Raw genomic sequence first — 20,831 nt, 5'->3', positions numbered from 1 at the left:
TAACGTTCCACATAAATTTTTGAAATTCTGCAATCTCTTTCAGCATTGCTTAAAATAAGAGTGCTTGCTCTCAAAACGTAACATCCAAAGATGTAGTGGTGGACTAAAATGAACAATCAGCTTTGGGTAGTGACATAAATAATGGTGAATGGGCTTTAGGGGATAACCAGGAAAATTAACTTTTCTGAAAAAAAAAAACAGCCACTGATAAGCTATTTCATCAGTAGAAATTGCTGGAGCACAGACAGTTTCAACAATTTTTTTGAGCTGTAAGATAACCTGCCAGACCTCATTATCAGCAGGAGATTCAATCTTGTCACGAATAAGCTAGGGCAGTAACCTCAAAAGCACCAGTCCTGTGCAGCATTCCCTCCTAGCTTTTCACTGCATGGAGCTACCTCTGAAGGCTTGTCATTCCTGTTTCCAAGAAATTGAAAAAAAATTGCTGAAATTGATTATTCGGTTGATTCAGATCTGAATAAGTGAAATGTTTCCCTTTACTCACAAGATGACTTAACAATGATCATTAGACACTACTCCTTCAAATGGGTCATGACTATGGCATAATGGTAAGCTAGTCTGACAAACATGGAAGTATGTAAGTTGTTTAAAAACAGTCAAATTTGATCCCACATTTTGTTTGTCTTGCAAATTAGTTTTGTACGACTCAAAAATGTGTTTGTCAGTTTCTCAAAACCAGCAAAAATGTGAGCTCATACTGAAGTTTTCAACGAACCCTTCTATACTGTGTGAGCCAAGATTGCCACCTACAATTGCACACACAATTATTTCCATTGTCCTCTGGGGTCTTTGAGATTTGTAATTAGTGCATCAAACACCAAATTCTGACAAAAGTATGTATAGTCTTTCTTTACAAAGTAAGACCTCAGCAAAAGTGAGATAACAGCCAGTACCATGTGGCTTTATCCTTCCAGATCCAAGTGGGACTTCAAAAGAGTCTTGGTAAAGAATGAGAGGTAAAGATTTACCATTAGTTTGCAGCAATGCATTTTCTTTGATGAACTTTCCATCTCATACACCTTGTAAAACAACCTTAGATTTTGTACGGCTATGGGATTTGTCATACTGTTCACATAAGCATGGACACTAAAAAACAAGGATTTAGTCTTTACTTTATAGGAACATAGTATGCAAAGCACTCCTTCCTTTTTCATTTTGACCAAGACATATTGACAGTGGTTCAACATCTCAGTTTTCTGTAAAAGTTTAATGTGTGATTTGTGAAAATTTTAATGAGATCTTCAGTTTTCAACACAGCAAGTACTTCATCAGTAGCAGTCATAGAAAATCCAATTGTAGTTAACTTTTCTCTAACTTTGCAAAGTAAATGAGAATGATTTTCAGAGGTTGGCAGATTCAGTCCTGGAGGGCCGCAGAGGCTGCAGGTTTTTGTTCCAACCCAATTGCTTAATAAGAAGCACTTATTACTCAAGTAACACTTCTGCTTCACTTTAGTGGTCTTGCTTGTTAAGATTTTGGACCCTTATTGCTTATTTTAGTCTAAAACAGCTGTAGTCTTACTTTAATTGTTCCTTATTAGCAATAAGATGCAAATGACAAAAGAAACCAGCATTTCTCCATTTAGCTTGTTACCATTTACACCTGTGTGTATTTATCATGCACTATTGGGTTTAATTAAATACTTGGAAGGAAAGTGAAATGAAAAAAGTGAAGCACTGAGAATTACTCGTCTGTTTTAGACTTCAAATCTGACCTATCATCCATCAATGTGGATGATATCCTTAGAAAGGAAAAAAAAAAAAATCTAGGATATGAGAATGACTTGACATGGCAGAGTTAAAGCACTAACAAGCCATGAAGATAAATAATTGACAAGGATTTGGTTTTTAATTAAGCACCTGGGTTGGAACAAAAACCTACAACCACTGTGGCCCTCCAGGACAATCTGCCCACTCGTGATTTAGATCAATGTATGTCAGAAAAACCTTCTATTATCTATATTGTTGATCCTGGTAGATTATGTTTTTCTTGCAAGTTTAAATAAAAATGAGCTAAACCTTTCAAGAATTCAGACTGATTTAATTTACCTGGGAAAATGTCTGATGGCTCACTGTGAGGTATCTCATAAGGAAGAATGGCCTATAAGGCAGATCCAGCAGAACAACTTTTATCTAGTGTGCTAATGAGGTTTTCCCCCCCCCGAGATCTATTTTTTTGTGTTTTCTTGATAAATGTGAACTTAATGAAGTCACCACTGTAAACTTTTGTTCAAATTGTCTGAATGGACACAATACTGTCCTACCCTCTTTAATGTGACTTTTTAAATGAGACAAACAAACAAGTGAAGCTGTCACATCTGAGGCTGCAATATTCAACATGACACAATAGTGTTACATCGTTCAAGGTTTTGGTGCATTTATATAACTGTATGCTTTGTGGTCTCTAGGCAAGTGTGCCTTAAATGCTGTGAATTTTACAAATGAGAGACTACACTCCAGAAACCCACGCTTAAATAGGGAGTTGGGAAGATCTCTGACTCTTAACATGAATAATAACTTTTAAGGTGTTGGCAACATGATCACAAAAATGCCACTGATACATTGTCTAGTCTATAGATAAAGGACAATTTATCATTCTTTTTTGCAATCACCACAACACACTAACCATTACAATATACTGATCATAAAACTACATATTTTAATTGCTGAAAAAGATCTAAATGAACACTTAAACTTACAACTTGCAAGTTGCATGCTCTACCAAATTCTCTTTGTGCACTGTAATTGTTTTCACCTGTGCAATTATTTTTGAACAAATAATTTTAAACAGAATCAGAGTTGCAGCTAGCTATTACAACTGCCTTACGAAATGTCCGTTCTCCACATACAACACAAATGTTTAGTAGTAACAAAAATTAACAAGTCTTTCATTCATCACCTTCCAAACACTGACAAGTTTCCCTCCAAAAAGAAGTTTTGCCTCGAAGGCAGTTTAATTTCTGCCTGAAGTAACAAATCAACATAAAATACAATTTCAATCTTAAATTAAATTCTAAATACCTGTCATGAAATATCCCACAGTATAATGTTTCAGTACAGTTTCTAAAAATGTAGAAATATTGAGAAAACGAAAGCATGGTTGAACAGACACTATTTTTGGAGTTTTACACGTGTTTGTATTAGAATTATAGTACTATAGTTTCCTCATGTATAATATATGTATATATTAAGGATAATTTACTTATTTAAGTAGAATAAATAGAATGTTTTACGTTCTAGAGATTTCCCGATATTGATGTACTACACTCAGCATAACGCCTCCTAGTGGATAAAATAAAGCACTGTTAACTGGTTAACTCTGACACATTCAGCAGACAGTAATTGTAATAGCGGACTTATATTTATTGTTTAATTTAGACCATACCTTTACATTTGTGTAACTTTGAAAGTAATTAATACATACATTTTGGGCATCTTCATCTATCTCTGACTGGATGTGTCTAGTGGATGTAATTTAATCCTGAACCAACTTACTTCTTCAGAATATGCTTATGTGATATATACAATGAAGAAAAATGAGTTCGGCTTTGATAAAAGCAGGCCCGAATAACAAAAATGACACTGTAGAAACACTTTTCATTTATTTCCAAAGTTTTGACAGATTCAGCAGTGGCTTTTGGAAAAGTGTTGATCTTTGGAGAAATTTGTCAAGACCTAAAATGCTTCTCAAAAGTTATATCCCAAAAAGCATTGCATTTTCTGGTAAAAACTACTCTAAAAATGATGAAAGCAATAACATATGCTATAATTCTTAGTGTTTTACAGCAAAATACTGTAAATACATGAATACAGTAAATTTACTGGTTGAAAAAACAGCAGTTTTTTTTTTTTTTGTTTTTTTTTTTTTTTTTAACAGTGCAGTAAGTACCTATTTCAGTCAAGTAGCTAGTTGTGCTCACTTCTGTTTTATGTAAAATTTTTAGAGAAAAATTATTCAGAAATGGATTGTCATAGGATATACTAATATTACTAGGAGTGATGTTAAGTAATAGAAGATTATGATAGTAATTATGTGAAATGAGTTTTTATCAGAAGCCATTGTTAGTTTTGGTAAACTAGTGCTTAAGTTAGGGTTTAGGTTTTTCATATTTAAATCTTGTAAGAGGTGGCTTAAAGTACAGAGCAGCTAAAAGGGAATACATAGGTGAAAGGAAAAAATAAACCAACTCTCTGAAAAAAATCTAATCAAATATGCCATTTTTTGGGATTAGACACGAGCATCCAAAACACAGGAGGCAAGTAACCCAAGATCTCCCGTTTCCCCAAAAGAGTGCACTAAAAATACACTTAATTTAAGTGTACTTACTATTTTCAAGCACTAATTTTATACTTGGTATGCTAATGGTGTATCACTAGTATACATAAATATTTACTTAAATACATCTGCAGTAAGTGTGTGCTAAGATGTGCTTAAAAATATTTATATACACACTATTATTTCTGTACTTTCATCAGAACAATTCAGTGCCACAAACCTCTTCCTCTGTGTGTGTGTGCATGTGAAGAGTTAAAATAAACAAAACAGCTTAATGTTATACTTTAACTTAACATTATGCTGCTTACAGCTTCTTTGTAGGGACAAAATTCTTGTAGTTGCACTTCCATCTTATGACTGTTCTCACTTCAGAGAGTGTCATCCCTGGAAATACAGAAATCACTGTATATTTAGAAAAAGAACAGAACAAGTTAAATAACTTACAGCCTACCAAAAAGTCTAGGGATATAAACATAGGCTGTACACTAATATGAGAGAGAGAGAGAGAGAGAGAGAGAGAGAGACAAAACACAAGTTCCATTTATTGTTTAAAAAAAAAAAATGGAGAAATTACACAGAACAAGCAAGGCAGGAAAAACCACACAAACTTAGCTGTCTAACTTCACAAAGTTTACAGCAAGATACAAACTATTTGTTTTTATTACTTGGATAGCTACCTTACAATTATATTTCTTTAATAAGCAACCAAAAACCCAAAGCCAGACTATCCAACCCTATCTCGCCATACCTTACTCAGTTCTTCTCAATTCTTCTCCCCCTCCCTCAAGAAGCTTAATTTTTAAACCTACACCCCACCCATACCCAGGTGAGTTAATTAATAAGCAACTTAAGTGGGTAATTAGGGCAGGACCCAATTAAGGTAAACCCCCAAATTAGAATATAAAAACAAAAGGCTAGAGTAGGTCGTAACATACCCCCACCCTTGAAAAAAAAAAAAAAAATGTAATCATAAATTTCTATACATTAATACGAGAAAGAGCATCAGCAATTATATTTTCTTTACCCTTTTTATGCTAATAATTAGGTTATAATTTTGAGCAATCAAAGACCAACGCATTAATCTCTGATTAGAATTAAACATACCATTTAAAAAAGTAATAGGTTTGTGATCTGTAAAAACCATTACAGGGAGTACAGATGACCCAACATAAACTTCAAAATGTTGCAAGGCCAACAACAAGGCCAAAGTCTCTTTCTCTATAGTTGAATACTGACATGGTGTTTGTTGAACTTTTTAGAGAAATAGCATATAGGATGTTCCACTCCATTCTCATCTTCCTGTAGAAGAACAGCTCCAGCTCCACAAGCGCTTGCATCTATGTCCAGCTTAAATGGCAGCGTAAAGTTAGGAGCAGCTAAAACAGGAGCAATCATTAACAACGATTTTACATTTTCAAAAGCATTTTGGCAATCATTACTCCATTCAAAAGTTCTTTTTACACTCAATAAATCAGTCAATGGTGTCACCACACTAGAGAAGTTTTTACAAAAACTGCGATAGTATCCAACCATACCCAGGAAATGCCTCAGTTCTTTCTTTGATTTAGGCACTGGAAACTCTTTAATAGCAGTAATCTTGGCATCAAGAGGTCGTACTTTTCCATGGCCCACCTGCTTTCCAAGATATGTAACTGTCGCTTGACCAAATTCAGATTTAGCCAAGTTCAAAGTTAGGTTAGCCTTTTCAAGACGATCAAAAACGGCATTAATTGCCTGAAGATGTTCTGTCCAGCTTTTGGAATAAACCACTAGATCATCCAAATAGGCCTCACAATTTTGTAATCCTGCGAGTACAATTGTCATTAGTCATTGAAATGTGGCAGGAGCATTCCCCATTCTGAATGCCATCACTTTATATTGAAGGAAACAATCTGGTGTAATAAATGGATACATTTCAGAAGCATGTGGAGTCAGAGGCACCTGCCAATACCCTTTTAACAGATCAAATTTACTCACATAGCGAGCTGAGCCAACTCTAATCAATACAATCGTCCATTCTTGGACAAGGGAATGAATCAGATTTAGTAACTACATTTACTTTTCGATAATCAGTACAAAACTGATGAGTCCCATCTGTCTTAGGTCCTGCAATGCATGGTGAACTCCATGGACTACTACTGTGAACAGCAAGACCATTTTCCAATAAATATTCAACTTCTTTACCCATAAGTATACGTTTAACAGGATTAACCCTATAAGCATGCTGTTTAATTGGCTGTACATGGTGTACCTCAATATCATGATACAACACATTTGTACAAGTAGGTACATCAAAAAATAACCCAGAATGAGCAGTTATAAGACTTACAATATCAGCACGTTCAAATTCAGGTAAATAAGATAAAAATTCTTGAAGATTACATAATATTTTAGAATTTGATAACTTGCTGCTCACATGTGCATAGCACATAAATATCACATCTGAGGATGGGTTAGGCACAGCTAACGCCACTGAGGTTTCAAGACCACCCAACTTAACCCCCTGTTTATCCTTTAAACAATCTTCCACCCGACTTTGATACCTTATTAACCATATTAACATGACATAATCTAGTTTTACTTTTACAATCAGGAGTATGGATAAGATAATCCCGGTCACTCACTTTTCTATTAATTACATAAGGACCAGAAAAACTAACTTGCAAAGCAGAACCAGGGACAGGCAATAGAACTAATACTTTATCCCCTGACTGAAAACTTCGACTCACAGATTTCTTATCAAAATAGTGCTTCATTTTTCTTTGAGAGGACTCCAAAGTTTTTTTTAGCTGTTTCACAAGCATAGCTCAGTTTGTGACGAAAATCACAAACATAATCCAATAAGTTTTTAGTAGTAGTAGCTGCAGTTTAAGACGTCCATCTCTCTTAACCAACTTTAAAGGTCCCTGTACAATACAAGCTCCGAAGGAGTAAATCCTAGAGAATCATGAGCTACCTCTCTTATAGCAAATAATACAAAAGGGATACCCTCATCCCAGTCTCTCTCAAACTGATAATAATTACGCAGCATAGACTTCAGGGTCTGATGGAACCGTTCTAAAACCCCTTGAGATTCTGGATGATAAGCAGTTGATATTTTATGCTTTAATGCTAACTGCTGTAAAATTTGGGCAATTTAGACATAAAATTAGTCCCTTGATCTGACTGCATAACTTTAGGTAAACCAAATATAGAAAAAAATTTCACCAAAGCCTTTACAATAACAGAGGCAGTTATTTTTTTTTACAGGAATAGACTCAGGATATCTGTTGGCTTGGCACGTAATAGTTAGTAAATACTGATTTCCAGATTTTGTTCTAGGCAATGGCCCAACACAATCAATAATAATGTGTTCAAAAGGTTCCCCTATTACTGGGATTGGATACAATGGAGCTGAGGGAATCTTTTGATTTGGTTTTCCAACCATTTGACAAACTGAGCATGTTTCACAATAACGTTTAACATCAGACCATACCCCTGGCCAGTAAAAATGCCTAAGTATTCGGTCACATGTTTTTTTTATTCCCAAATGACCAGCTAAACAATGATCATGGGCAACAGATAACACATTTAACCGATATAAAACAGGAACAACAATTTGATATTTTACATCCCATTCAGGAGTTGATGAAGATGATTGACATTTATGCATTAAAACTCCATTTTCAACAAAATAAGCAATAGACCATTCAATTTTTCCTTAGACACGACATTAGAGAAAAATGATGAAAGTTCAGGATCACTGTTTTGCTCCATAATAAATTGCTCTTGTGAAATGGACCAATGGCAATAAATCTTCAGTTACAGTCTCATTTGATTTTAATGGTCTTAAGTTTTTCTCATCTTCAGGCAATATTGACAACTGGAAGTCTGATACACTCTGATCAATATCATAAAGAAAAGTTTCTGATAAATTCACATCCAATTCCTCAGAACTATCTACTCCAAGTCTTTTGGACTGTGCACGAGTCACAACACATGCAGAAAACACTTGAGGAAACTGGCATGCCAGTTCATCATCAGAACAAGGTGGTATAGGGTTTTCCAAAACCTCTGGCACAGGTGACACATTACCTCCAGCCAAGTCATTTCCCAATATGAATGTAACCCCCACCACAGGAAATCTAGGGCACACTCCAACAGTAACAAGCCCTGACACTAAGTCAGATTTCAAAATCACTGTATGAAGTGGCACATTCACATAGCCCATTTCAAAACCTCACACTAATACACTTGATTCTTTTGATGTCTTCTCAGACAGGGGTATAACTCCTTCCAATAAAAATGATTGACAGGCACCAGTATCCCTTTAAATTTTAACAGGCTTTTGAACATCAGGATGGTCAGGTGTTGTTACCGAGCCATTTGTAATAAAAGGCTCATAACCCTTACTAACCAACAAGCCCACAGACGTTTCTTCAGGTTGTACCAGAACCACACTTTTTGGATCTTGATATTTCTTTTTCAACATCACACAATTAGAAATTATATGACCCGGCTTTCTACAATAAAAACAAACACGCTTTTGGTCTACTGCTACATTACTAGAAGTCACTGATTTATCCTGTAATAAATTCTGATGAGAGGACCCATTCAAACCTCTACCTTTTATCATTTCCTCACCAGAATATTTTTGTGGAGTAAATACAGTTTTATGGGTAAGGACAAATTCATCAGCTAATACAGCTGCTTCAGAGACTTTCAAAACGTTTTGCTCATTTAAATAGGTCACAATTCGTTCTGGAAGGCAATTTTTAAAATCCTCAAGCAAGACTAAATCTCTGAGCTGTTCAAATTGTTTAACACTTTGAGATGCACACCATCTATCAAAGTTTTCTCGAGCAAACTCCACAAAAGTTTGATTAACCTGCTTCTTATGAGTTCTAAACTTTTGTCGATATGCCTCTGGAACCAGCTCATAAGCCCGCAACACAGAATTCTTCACCATCTCATAATTTAGACTCTGTTCAGCCGAAAGAGCAGAACACACTTCTTGTGTTTTTCTACTTAATTTGCATTGCAACAATAATGTCCAGACATCTTTTGGCTAATATAATACAGTTGCAACACGTTCAAATACAGTAAAATACTTATCAATTTCAGTTTCTTTAAAAGGAGGAACTAAACGAATATATTTGCCAATATCAAAATCATTAAAAGGATTAGGTCGAGAATGGTCAGTATTTAAGGCCTCAACTTCAAGTTCATGAAGTCAAGTAATTTGTCTAGTTTCAAATTCCATCCTTCTCATCTCCATTTCCATAGCCACCTTTCTTTCACCCTCTCTGACTTTCAGTTCTTCCAACCTAAGCTCCTGTAATTTAAATTCTTGACATTTTAACTCAAGATAAAGTTCTTTCAAACGAACTATAGTAGCTGTATTTTCTACAGGAACATTGCTCAGGAGCTACAACGGCAGCTTCTGAAAGCAATGTGGGTTCTGCCTCAGCACAAGTATCAGACAATACAACATCACCTTCCATAATACTTTCTGAAACCTCCACGCAGGGAGGACCCAGGAAGCAAACCCAGGTCCCCAGATCTCCCAACTGCGAGGCAGCAGCGCTACCCACTGCGCCACCGTGCCGCCCAGTATTGTATATTTCAATATTAATTATCTTAATTCCTTTATAAAGTAATTTGTTACTTGCAATTGCTTTTACATAGTATTTTACAAAGCACAGATATACCACATTCCATTTCTGCAGCAGGACTGGAGGATCCTGAACTTGTACTTTTCTTGTCAATGGCAGGCATTTTCTTCATGGTTGTTATAAGTTCCTTCACACGTGGTAGAGTGATATTTTGTATATAAGTTGTTAAATATTTTGCACCAGTAACGGCGCATTGCACAATAACATGCAGTGAATACACTTGACTTGAGCATTCATAGTTTTCATACTCTTTCTCTTTACATTTAGCATTCGTTTGCTCAGAGGTTGATGCGCTTGCTGCTTCCTGAGCAGCTCTTCTTTTCTCCACCCTAGTGGCCCACTTCTTCTCTTCTTTCATCAACATCTTTTCGCTTTAAAACTGATTAAGACAGTTTTTTTGTTGCAATTAATTAGTACGTTTTCGTTCATTTTTCACTTAAGCTGGCACTTCACTCTTCAATCTGCTTCAAAAATGATTTAAGATATGAAAAGGTAGGGAAGTGATGGCAAAGGTGGTAGGAATGATAACGGTGCCCGTACGCATGGGCCGCATGGCTGTCCTGCTGGACGCTGCCGAGAGTTGATTCTACAATAAAATAAAAATAAAAAAGAGTAATAAATCCAAAACTCTCCGCTTTTAATATAAAGCTGTAGTACAGAGTTTCAGTGTAGTATATGTGTACCAAATTTCAGGCTACAGGTTATTTGATTATTAATCTTGACCTTCCAGGGTTGACCTTTGAACTTGGAGGTCAATCGTCACCCCGAAAGCGGATAATAGATGTCATGTAGTATATGTGTACCAAATTTCAGGTCAATAGGTTAAATGGTTTGCGAGCTACAGGTGATTTACAATCCTGGACAGACAAATGTACAGCCACAGTAGCGTATTAAGTATATAAGAAGATGTCTTTATTTGTAAGTCAGACAAAGCAAATGTATCATTAGTGTTTCAGGATGAGAACTGAGGTGCTTTCATGTCTAACTAACCAACTCCTGAGTGTTTAGGATTAAATTTTAATTTAATTAATTTAATTTAATTAAATATCCCCTACATAAAACTACCTACCTGGTGACAAGCTTCAGCTAAACAAATGTTATCCACTATTTGAAGGCAGGTGTGAAAAGGCAGTGTGTACACCCATTGGTCTGAAGTAAGGCTATTTGGGACTGGTTTTGAATTAGAGGCATTAGAACCTGATTTTGGGGGGCATTTCTAACCAGATTCATAATGTTTTATCATAAAAACAAACAAATCAATATCAAGTGAAAACAGTGGAGCATTAAGCAGTCCGTGTGTTTTTTGTTCCTTGTTTATGTTCTGTAACTACGTATGGTTGGTTCAGAAGCCTCTGGAGGATCAAATAAGCCCACATTGGTGTCTACTTCATCTTCTTCATTATGTGAGGGGGTAGAAGTCCTTGGTTTTCTCAGTAATGAGTCCTTAAGTTGTGAAATCACTCTTTCCCTTGCAACCTTTGTCATTTTTTGTTTCCGAAACAAAGGTCACAAGCATTAAAACAACTCAGTTATGTGCAAAATACAACGCAGGAATAAGAGCAACAGCCTAGCTGATGGAAATTTGTAAAGAAATGACTTTTCAACAAAATATTAGATTTTTAATAGGTAGTTTTATCTCAAGATTTTTGTGATATTGTTATTACAGAAATAACATTTAACCTGATTGCAATTATATTGAAAAATGTCATGTCTTCCACTTGTGATGGACAGCTGGAGTTTCAGTCTGGCCGGGACGTCCCTCAACTAAAAGAGAGAGCCTTTTTAGAACACTACATCCCCGGGACGCTAGAAGGCAGCTCCCCAGGACAGAAATGGTTCCCTGGATTCCCGCAGGGCAGCATGGGACATGGAGTCCGGTTCTTCAGCCCTGTTGGGTGCCGCCAGGGGGAGCTCACCAAGAACCTGGGGACTATTACGGTTACGTGAACCCGGAAGTATTTCGGGGTCACATGGACAGAAGCCCGCAGTACTTCCGGGACACTTGAAGAAGGCATTTGACCCGGAGAAGGAATACTTCCAGGTCATGGACTTTAAAAGGACTCTGGGAAACCCCAATGCTTATATTTGTTTCATAAACCTGTGGTACTGTATGTCAATGTCTGTTTCATCATCTGAACTTACTGCCTCCGTACGTTTTTTTTTCTGTGCCACAGAGAAAAAAATGTAATATATGTCAAAATATATAAACTACTCTACTTATATTTTCTGGTAAACAGAGACTAAAAGCACATCCAAACTAACAAACACGATTTTTAAAATTTAAATTATACACAGGAAAAGATGTGATGAAACAATTCCTTGTGCTATTGGTTGGGAGACTTCCTACAACAGCCAAACAACAACCTAGCCTAATTAATATACTGCAACATAACAGGATAATGACAGCATTACTGCCCAACCATAGATCCTGAGCGGCAGAAAACAGCAACAACAACAAAGCTGCCTTTGTGAGCATTACATTGGGTTTTTCAAGCATGTACCTTCCTTCATCAGTGAATTAGGCTCTCAACAAAAAGAAATTCTGCTGTCTCTGTCATTAACTGGCAAAGAGTTAACCTCAATTTGCTTATTCACAAACAAAGATTCCAATGATTTTAAAATCTGATTATGTCTCCATGTGTATCAAACCTGGTCAGGGTAGTTTACAGCACATTATACAGGAAGGCAATAACAATTTGTAACAGTGGTACTGACTACTAAATTTCTGGTGTGCCCTGGTTACAACATATTGCAGATAAGCTATTATTCAATGAAACTGTATTTTCTCAAAGAACTATCATAACAAACAGTAACAACAACTTTTGCTTTGCATCCATCCCGTGTGGATGAACATCTCCACTCAACTGCTGTGCTCCTCATGCTGTCCTCATTCCTCAGCAACACCTTTTTTTATTTAGTCAAATCCTTATAGCTGTCTGTGAATATCAAAAATAAAGTGTCAGTTGTATAACATTTTTAAGAAAAAAAAGTATGATATACGTAGCTCTTTAAATCTCAACAGTTAATCAATTTTAATTTATTTAAACTGTTGGCACAACAGTTTTTGACAAGTATCAACTGATTTAATTGGTGAGATATTCATCCATGGAGGTATGGAAGATCCTCATCAGACACTGATGAGTAAAAATTCATGGAAAGTGCCCTGGCATGTTAAGTAGTAACAATGAATAATTAGGGTGACATACTGTAAAGAAACACATTAACCACTAAAAGAACTGCAATGCTGGTTTTTTGATAAGATCGTCCATAGTTACAAAATAAATTATTTACTTCATAAAAAACACAATTTAGCTGCTAGTCCATTTTAGCTTAATATCACAAATTTCAGGTAAAATGAGTTACCCTCTAGATTGACTTAAAGTAACAAATTACATATTTTTTATTTTAAATCATCATTAAAATTATACTATAATTGTTAAGATTTAAGCCTATGTAGGCCATATTCTTATTCCGTAAACATGACACAAATAGTAGCCTAGTGCCCATACATATAAAGTGTGCATACTGTACATGTCACAAATAGTGGGCCCACTCATATATCAACACATAGATGGATGCATATGTTAGTGCTCTTTTATACAAAGAAGTTCAAGAATGCTAAAATCAATGTTAAATATTATTAATTCAGTGCAGCTGTGTTGTAATACTATTACTATGTATTCATTATTTGAATGGTACTGTATATATTTGCATATAAGCTAACAATACTGAGCCACATTTATAATATCAGTCTATGGAAGAATAAACAAATGATGTGCTTATATACAGATTAAACAAAACTGGATTTTAAAACAAAATTTGATATTATTTATTAGAATTATGCATATTTCTTCATTATGCATCTTTTAATTTCAATGGCCCATTTTAGCTAAATGTATGGCCCATTTCGCTTGATAAGTACTGTGTTGGCTCAGAAGGGCACTTCCGATGCATAAAGAACTCATCAGTTTAAAACATTTAATTTTCCTATTTTCATTGTCGAATTCTAGAAGTGAACTTGCTCTTTGGACAAAGTGGACTTTTTTTCCATGCCCACTTCAATGGTGCTTAAGGACACTGTGAATCGCATTACAAAAAAAGAAGGCCAGTATACCTGACATAGCCCATAAAGAGGCCTGTGGTCTAGCTTTTCTGTAGTCTCATTGTTCCATAGAAAAATAATTAAAATCGAGCACCTGGAGGTGAAAAAAGCATCTCTATAAACATCTTTACACAAAATTAGACCTCTGTCAATGCTAAAAGGGAGCTAACTATCTAGCTACATATAACTTATAGCAGCAATACACACAATCAGTTTCCAATTGGCCTTTTATAGTACTCAAGTGACATATTGCATCTATAAAAGCTCTAGGATAATATATTTCATTAAGTTCATGTAACAGAAAGTAATTGATGTTGGAGGTGGGGATGCTTTGTGTTGTGGCCATTACACCCGTTTCATCTATTATTCCTTACTTACAAACAACTTTATTGCCAGTTCTTATGTTTATATTCTTATATACATTCAAAAGATACTTCAACACCATTCTGTATTTCCACATCTGTTATGCCCTTATAAGAATTAAAAAACCTCCTAGTAAAAGCAGTTCTGTAGCTATTTTCTTCCGGGGCTCCTTACTGTTGGCTTAGCTAAACTCAATCCAGCCATGTTCACTGGAGATATCCAGTTTATTCTTTTACTTAGGTGTGACAGTATCGACACTAACTACTTCTTCTTTCGGCTGCTCCCGTTAGGGGTTGCCACAGCGGATCATCTTCTTCCATATCTTTCTGTCCTCTGCATCTTGTTCTGTTACACCCATCACCTGTATGTCCTCTCTCACCACATCCATAAACCTTCGCTTAGGCCTTCCTCTTTTCCTCTTCCCTGGCAGCTCTATCCTTAGCATCCTTCTCCCAATATAACCAGTATCTCTCCTCTGCACATGACCAAACCAACGCAATCTCGCCTCTCTGACTTTGTCTCCCAACTGTCCAACTTGAGCTGACCCTCTAATGTACTCATTTCTAATCCTATCCATCCTCGTCACACCCAGTGCAAATCTTAGCATCTTTAACTCTGCTACCTCCAGCTCTGTCTCCTGCTTTCTGGTCAGTGCCACCGTCTCCAACCCATATAACATAGCTGGTCTCACTACCGTCCTGTAGACCAGGGGTAGGCAACGTCGGTCCTGGAGTGCCACAGTATGTGCAGGTTTTTGTTCCAACCCAGTTCCTTAACGAGAACTCAATTATTGCTGATGAAGCACATATTGCTTAAGTGACATTTTAATGCTTCATTTTAGTGGTCTCGCTTGTTAAGGTTCTCCAACCTTAATTGCTTATTTCAATCTTAAACTGCTGCATTCAGTGTTTTAATTGCTCCTTATTAGCAATAAGATGTAAAACAGGGGTAGGCAATGTCGGTCCTGGTGAGCCGCAGTGGCTACAGGTTTTCATTCAACCCAATCGCTTAATTAGAAACCAATCATTGCCAATCTCAGACCTTATTTAATTTTATGGCTTGTTAGTCTGTGCAATGTAAGGCTTTTATATCGTAGATTTTTTTCCTTTCCAAGGATATCATCCAAATGATTTGAAGCCTAAAACACATCATTTTCAGTCTGTCACATTTTTCTATTAAGTGTTTTATTAAATCAAACCGTGCATGATGAACACACACAGATGTAATTGGAAAAACGCTAGCTGGAGAACTGCTGGCTGCTTTGTCTTTTACATCTTATTGCTAATAAGGAGCAATTAAAACACTGAATGCAGCAGTTTAAGATTGAAATAAGCAATTAAGGTTGGAGAACCTTAACAAGCGAGACCACTAAAATGAAGCATTAAAATGTCACTTAAGCAATATGTGCTTCATCAGCAATAATTGAGTTCTCGTTAAGGAACTGGGTTGGAACAAAAACCTGCACATACTGTGGCACTCCAGGACCGACGTTGCCTACCCCTGCTGTAGACCTTCCATATCTTGCTGATACCCGTCTCTCACAAATTACTCCTGACGCTCTTCGCCACCCATGCCACCCTGCCTGCACTCTCTTTTTCACCTCTCTTCCACAATCCCCATTACTCTGTACTGTTGATCCCAAATATTTAAACTCATCCACCTTCACCAACTCTACTTCCTGCATCCTCACCATTCCACTGACCTCCCTCTCATTTACACACATGTATTCTGTCTTGTTCCTACTGACCTTCATTCCTCTCCTCTCTAGAGCATATCTCCATCTCTCCAGGCTCTCCTCAACCTGCTCCCTACTCTCACTACAGATCACAATGTCATCAGCAAACATCATAGTCCTCGGGGACTCCTGTCTAATCTCGTCTGTCAACCTGTCCATCACCATTGCAAATAAGAAAGGGCTCAGAGCCGATCCCTGATGTAATCCCACTTCCAACTTGAATGCATCTGTCACTCCTAACCGCAGACCTCATCACTGCCACACTTCGCTCGTACATATCCTGTACAACTCTTATGTACTTCTCTGCCACTCCCGACTTTCTCATACAATACCACAGCTACTCTCAAGGCACCCTGTCATATGCTTTCTCCAGGTCCACAAAGACGCAATGCAACTCCTTCTGGCCTTCTCTAAACTTCTCCATCAACATTCTCAGAGCAAACATTGCATCTGTGGTGCTCTTTCTTGGCATGAAACCATACTGCTGCTCACTAATCATCACCTCACTTCTTAACCTAGCTTCCACTATTCTTTCCCATAACTTCATGCTGTGGCTCATCAATTTTATTCCCCTGTAGTTACTGTACTCCTGCACATCCCCCTTATTCTTAAATATTGGCACCAGTACACTTCTTCTCCACTACTCAGGCATCCTCTCACTTTCCAAGATTCCATTAAACAATCTGGTTAAAAACTCCACTGCCATCTCTCCTAAACACCTCCATGCTTCCATAGGTATGTCATCTGGACCAACAGCCTTTCCATTTTTCATCCTCTTCATAGCTTTCCTTACTTTCTCCTTGCTAATCCGTTGCACTTTCTGATTCACTATCTCCACATCATCCAACCTCTTCTCTCTCTCGTTCTCTTCATTCATCAGCCTCTCAAAATACTCTTTCCATCTGCTCAACACACTCTCCTCGCTTGTGAGTACATTTCCATCTTTATCCTTTATAACCCTAACCTGCTGTACATCTTTCCCAGCTCAGTCCCTCTGTCTAGCCAATCGGTAAAGGTCCTTTTCTCCCTCCTTAGTGTCCAACCTCTCATACAACTCATACGCCTTTTCTTTAGCCTTCGCCACCTCTCTCTTCACCTTGCGCCTTATCTCCTTGTACTCTTGTCTACTTTCTGCATCTCTGAGACTATCCCACTTCTTCTTTGCCATCCTCTTCCTCTGTACACTCTCCTCTGCCCTCACTCTCTTCCTCTTCTTGATCTCCAACGTCATCCTATAGACCACCGTCCTATGCTGCTTAACTACACTTTCCCCTGCCACCACTTTGCAGTCTTCAGTCTCCTTCAGATCAACTCTTCTGCATAGAATGTAGTCTAACTGTGTGCATCTTCCTCCACTCTTGTACGTAACCTTATGTTCCTCCCTTTTCTTAAAATACATATTCACCACAGCCATGTCCATCCTTTTGGCAAAATCCACTATCCTCTGACCCTCTTCATTTCTCTCCTTGACACCATACCTACCTATCACCTCCTCATCTCCACAGTTCCCTTCACCAACATGCCCATTGAAATCCGCTCCAATCACCACTTTCTGTCCCTTGGGTACACTGTTCATCACTTCATCCAACTCACTCCAAAAATCTTCTTTCTCCTCAATCGCACACCCAACTTGTGGTGCATATGCACTAACAACATTCATCATCACACCTCCAATTTCCAGCTTCATAGTCATTACTCTGCCTGACACTCTTTTCACCCTAAAACACTCTTGACATACTGTTCCTTCAGAATAACTCCTACCCCATTTCTCCTCCCATCCACACCATGATAGAACAATTTGAATCCACCTCCAATCCACCTGGTCTTACTCCCTTTCCATTTAGTCTCTCGCACAATATATCAACCTTCCTTCTCTCCATCATATCTGCTACCTCTCTCCCCTTATCAGTCATACTGCCAACATTCAAAGTTCCTACCCTCAGTTAGACTCTCTTTACTTTCCTCCTCTCCTCCTGCCTCCGGATACGTCTCCCCCCTCTTCTTCTCCTTCTTCTACTTCAGCCAACAGTAGCCCAATTTCCGCCAGCACCCTGTTGGCTAACAGTACTCGTGGCAGTTGTTGTTAACCCAGGGCTCGGTATGGAAATTTGTATTGTTGTCCGCATATTGATTTGGCAAAATTTTACACTGGATGCCCTTCCTGACGTAACCCTCCCCATTTATCCAGGCTTGGGACTGGCGCGAAGAAGCACACAGGTTTGTGCATCCCCTGTGGCTGGGTTGTGAATGGACTTGTTAACAAAAATACAATATCCCGAATTTAAATGAAGACATTATTTATTTTTTGAACTTGTTGGAACTTCACATCCATGTGCAATCATTACTTTCCTGCACTTCCTTTTGGTCTTCCATTGTAAATGGTGATGATCCAATGAGCAGCAGTGTTTACATTGATGGGAAAAAAATGTCTACCGTTTGTAAAGTCTCTTAGAACATGTCCAACTTTGACAGAATTTTTTTTTATAGTCTGACAGTAATAATAATTAAGAAAACATAAATAGGTAAAGCATTTTTTTACAGTAATGGTCTATGCTCACATGTGCACATACTCTACACTAATTGGCTATATTTAAAAAGTGGTTTAAATCAAACGATGACCTATTACCCATGTTTGACTAGCTAGTTTCAGCATTTTTCCATGAATTATCGGCATATTACCCTGCACAGCAGAATTGGCACTTAAAAGAAAATATAAAGAATATCTACAGGATGAGTGTATCCAACCAGCAAAAGCTACAAAATATAGACGGATAGCAGACATTTCTTGTTTATTGTGTTCTCAAGTAATAAAATATTTTTGGTAGCTGTTAAATGCGAACTGAACCAAGATTTGTAATATGTGTTTTCTTTAATTGCAATAAATGTACATATTTAAAAAACACATTCCACTGAAAAGGAACTTGATAAAAGTGTATGAAAGTGCACCAAAATTGAACTTATATTTAAAGCATGCATAGCACAGTATTACGTAATGCACTAATAACACATTTCTATATATTTTACGGGTTTTATACTTTGTCTGAGTACACTTAATATCAATTTAACTATTAGTGCAAAAATTAGATAATGTATGTTGAAGTACTACTGTGGTACCAATGTACTTCTACTTAGTACATTTGTTTTATGTTTTCTTTGCACTTATTTTTAGCACACAAAACAATAATATTCTAGAAATGTACTTTCTGATAAAGTATATTTTAGTACAATTAAAAATATTTTATTTTTACCTGGTTTATACATAAGAAAGTCCAGTTAGACAAGCTGTTATTTTTATTAATTTGCTACTGTTTTGATAAGGTTTCTACAACATCATCCATAAACTATCAACATGTATGGCACATGACTACAAACTGAACAGTTTTCCCTGTTTTAGTATAGTGGTTGGGGCATTGTTAACTCATAAGGTATGTGTTATATTTTTTCTGGAGCTACTTTGATAATTATACTGTTATACTTTATTTGTATTTGTTTGCTATATTTATATATATCCAACTTACTTGTTTCCTCTTATTTAAAGGGAGATACATGGCTGGGAAGATTAAAAGTGGGGGCCTTCCTTACTGCCTAACATCTGTGGCTCAAAAACTGGCCTCATCAGCCATTCAAGAGCACACGGATAACCTTGACAGACATTATTTTCATTCTGAGTAACTGTCAAGACAGACATTTACTTCTTAACTTGCTCATACCAGCCATATTCATAGGAAGTCTGAGACTGTGTCAGTAGTAGTGGATACCGCAAGACAGAATGAATAGAATTCATGACAATCAGATAATGAAATCACATCAAATAAAAGAAATACAGTGGAACCTCGGTTCACGAACGTCTCGGTACACGTACAACTCGGTTTACGACCAAAAAGTTTGCCAAACTTTTGCCTCGGTTCACGACCACACACTCGGTATATGAACAAGCCAGGTTCCCTTTCGGTTTGTACGTGTTCAGTCTCTCCCTGTGCATTTCCTGTGCAGCGAGCAAGAGAGAGAGCGAGAGAGCGCGACACACACACGCACATACACACACACACACACACACACACACACACACACAGCCCGAGAGAGAGAGCCGCGCACACACACAGGAGCACACGCGAGAGAGGCGCACACACGCAGGAGCGCTCTAGAGAGACACACACACAGGCGCTCCAGGTTCGCAAATGAGAGACGCATGCACACACACACAGGCGCGGGAGAGAGAGGCGTGCACACACACAGGAGCGTGCTAGAGAGACACACACAGGTGCTCCAGGCTCGCAAAAGAGAGATGCACGCACACACACACAGGCGCGAGAGAGAGAGCGAGCGAGGGACGCATAAGGTAGAGAAGGCTTGTTTATGTTTTCAGTTCTATTTACAGTGATCGGTTTGTAGCCTGCATTGTTGCAATGTTACTTTTCTTGGTGGTTTATTAAATTATGGATTTTTCAAATGTTCATTTTTTCCCCTGTGCTTCAAACTCATGAAAAAAAGTGTTTTTAACGAGCGGTTCCTAGCACTATAGCGCGAACTATTGCAGTGTTAGTTTTCTCTGTTGTTCAAGGTTTTCTCAGTGTTATTCAATGTTTTTACATTTAGTTTACCATTACGCTGTGCATTCTATGATATAATTAACTATATTTGTACTTAAAAACTAAAAAATATATATATTTACATACAGTTC

This window comes from Erpetoichthys calabaricus, chromosome 3 (genome assembly GCF_900747795.2).
Source record: "Erpetoichthys calabaricus chromosome 3, fErpCal1.3, whole genome shotgun sequence".
In the NCBI taxonomy this organism is placed as follows: Eukaryota; Metazoa; Chordata; class Cladistia; order Polypteriformes; family Polypteridae; genus Erpetoichthys; species Erpetoichthys calabaricus.
Note: the sequence above shows the minus strand (reverse complement) of the source record.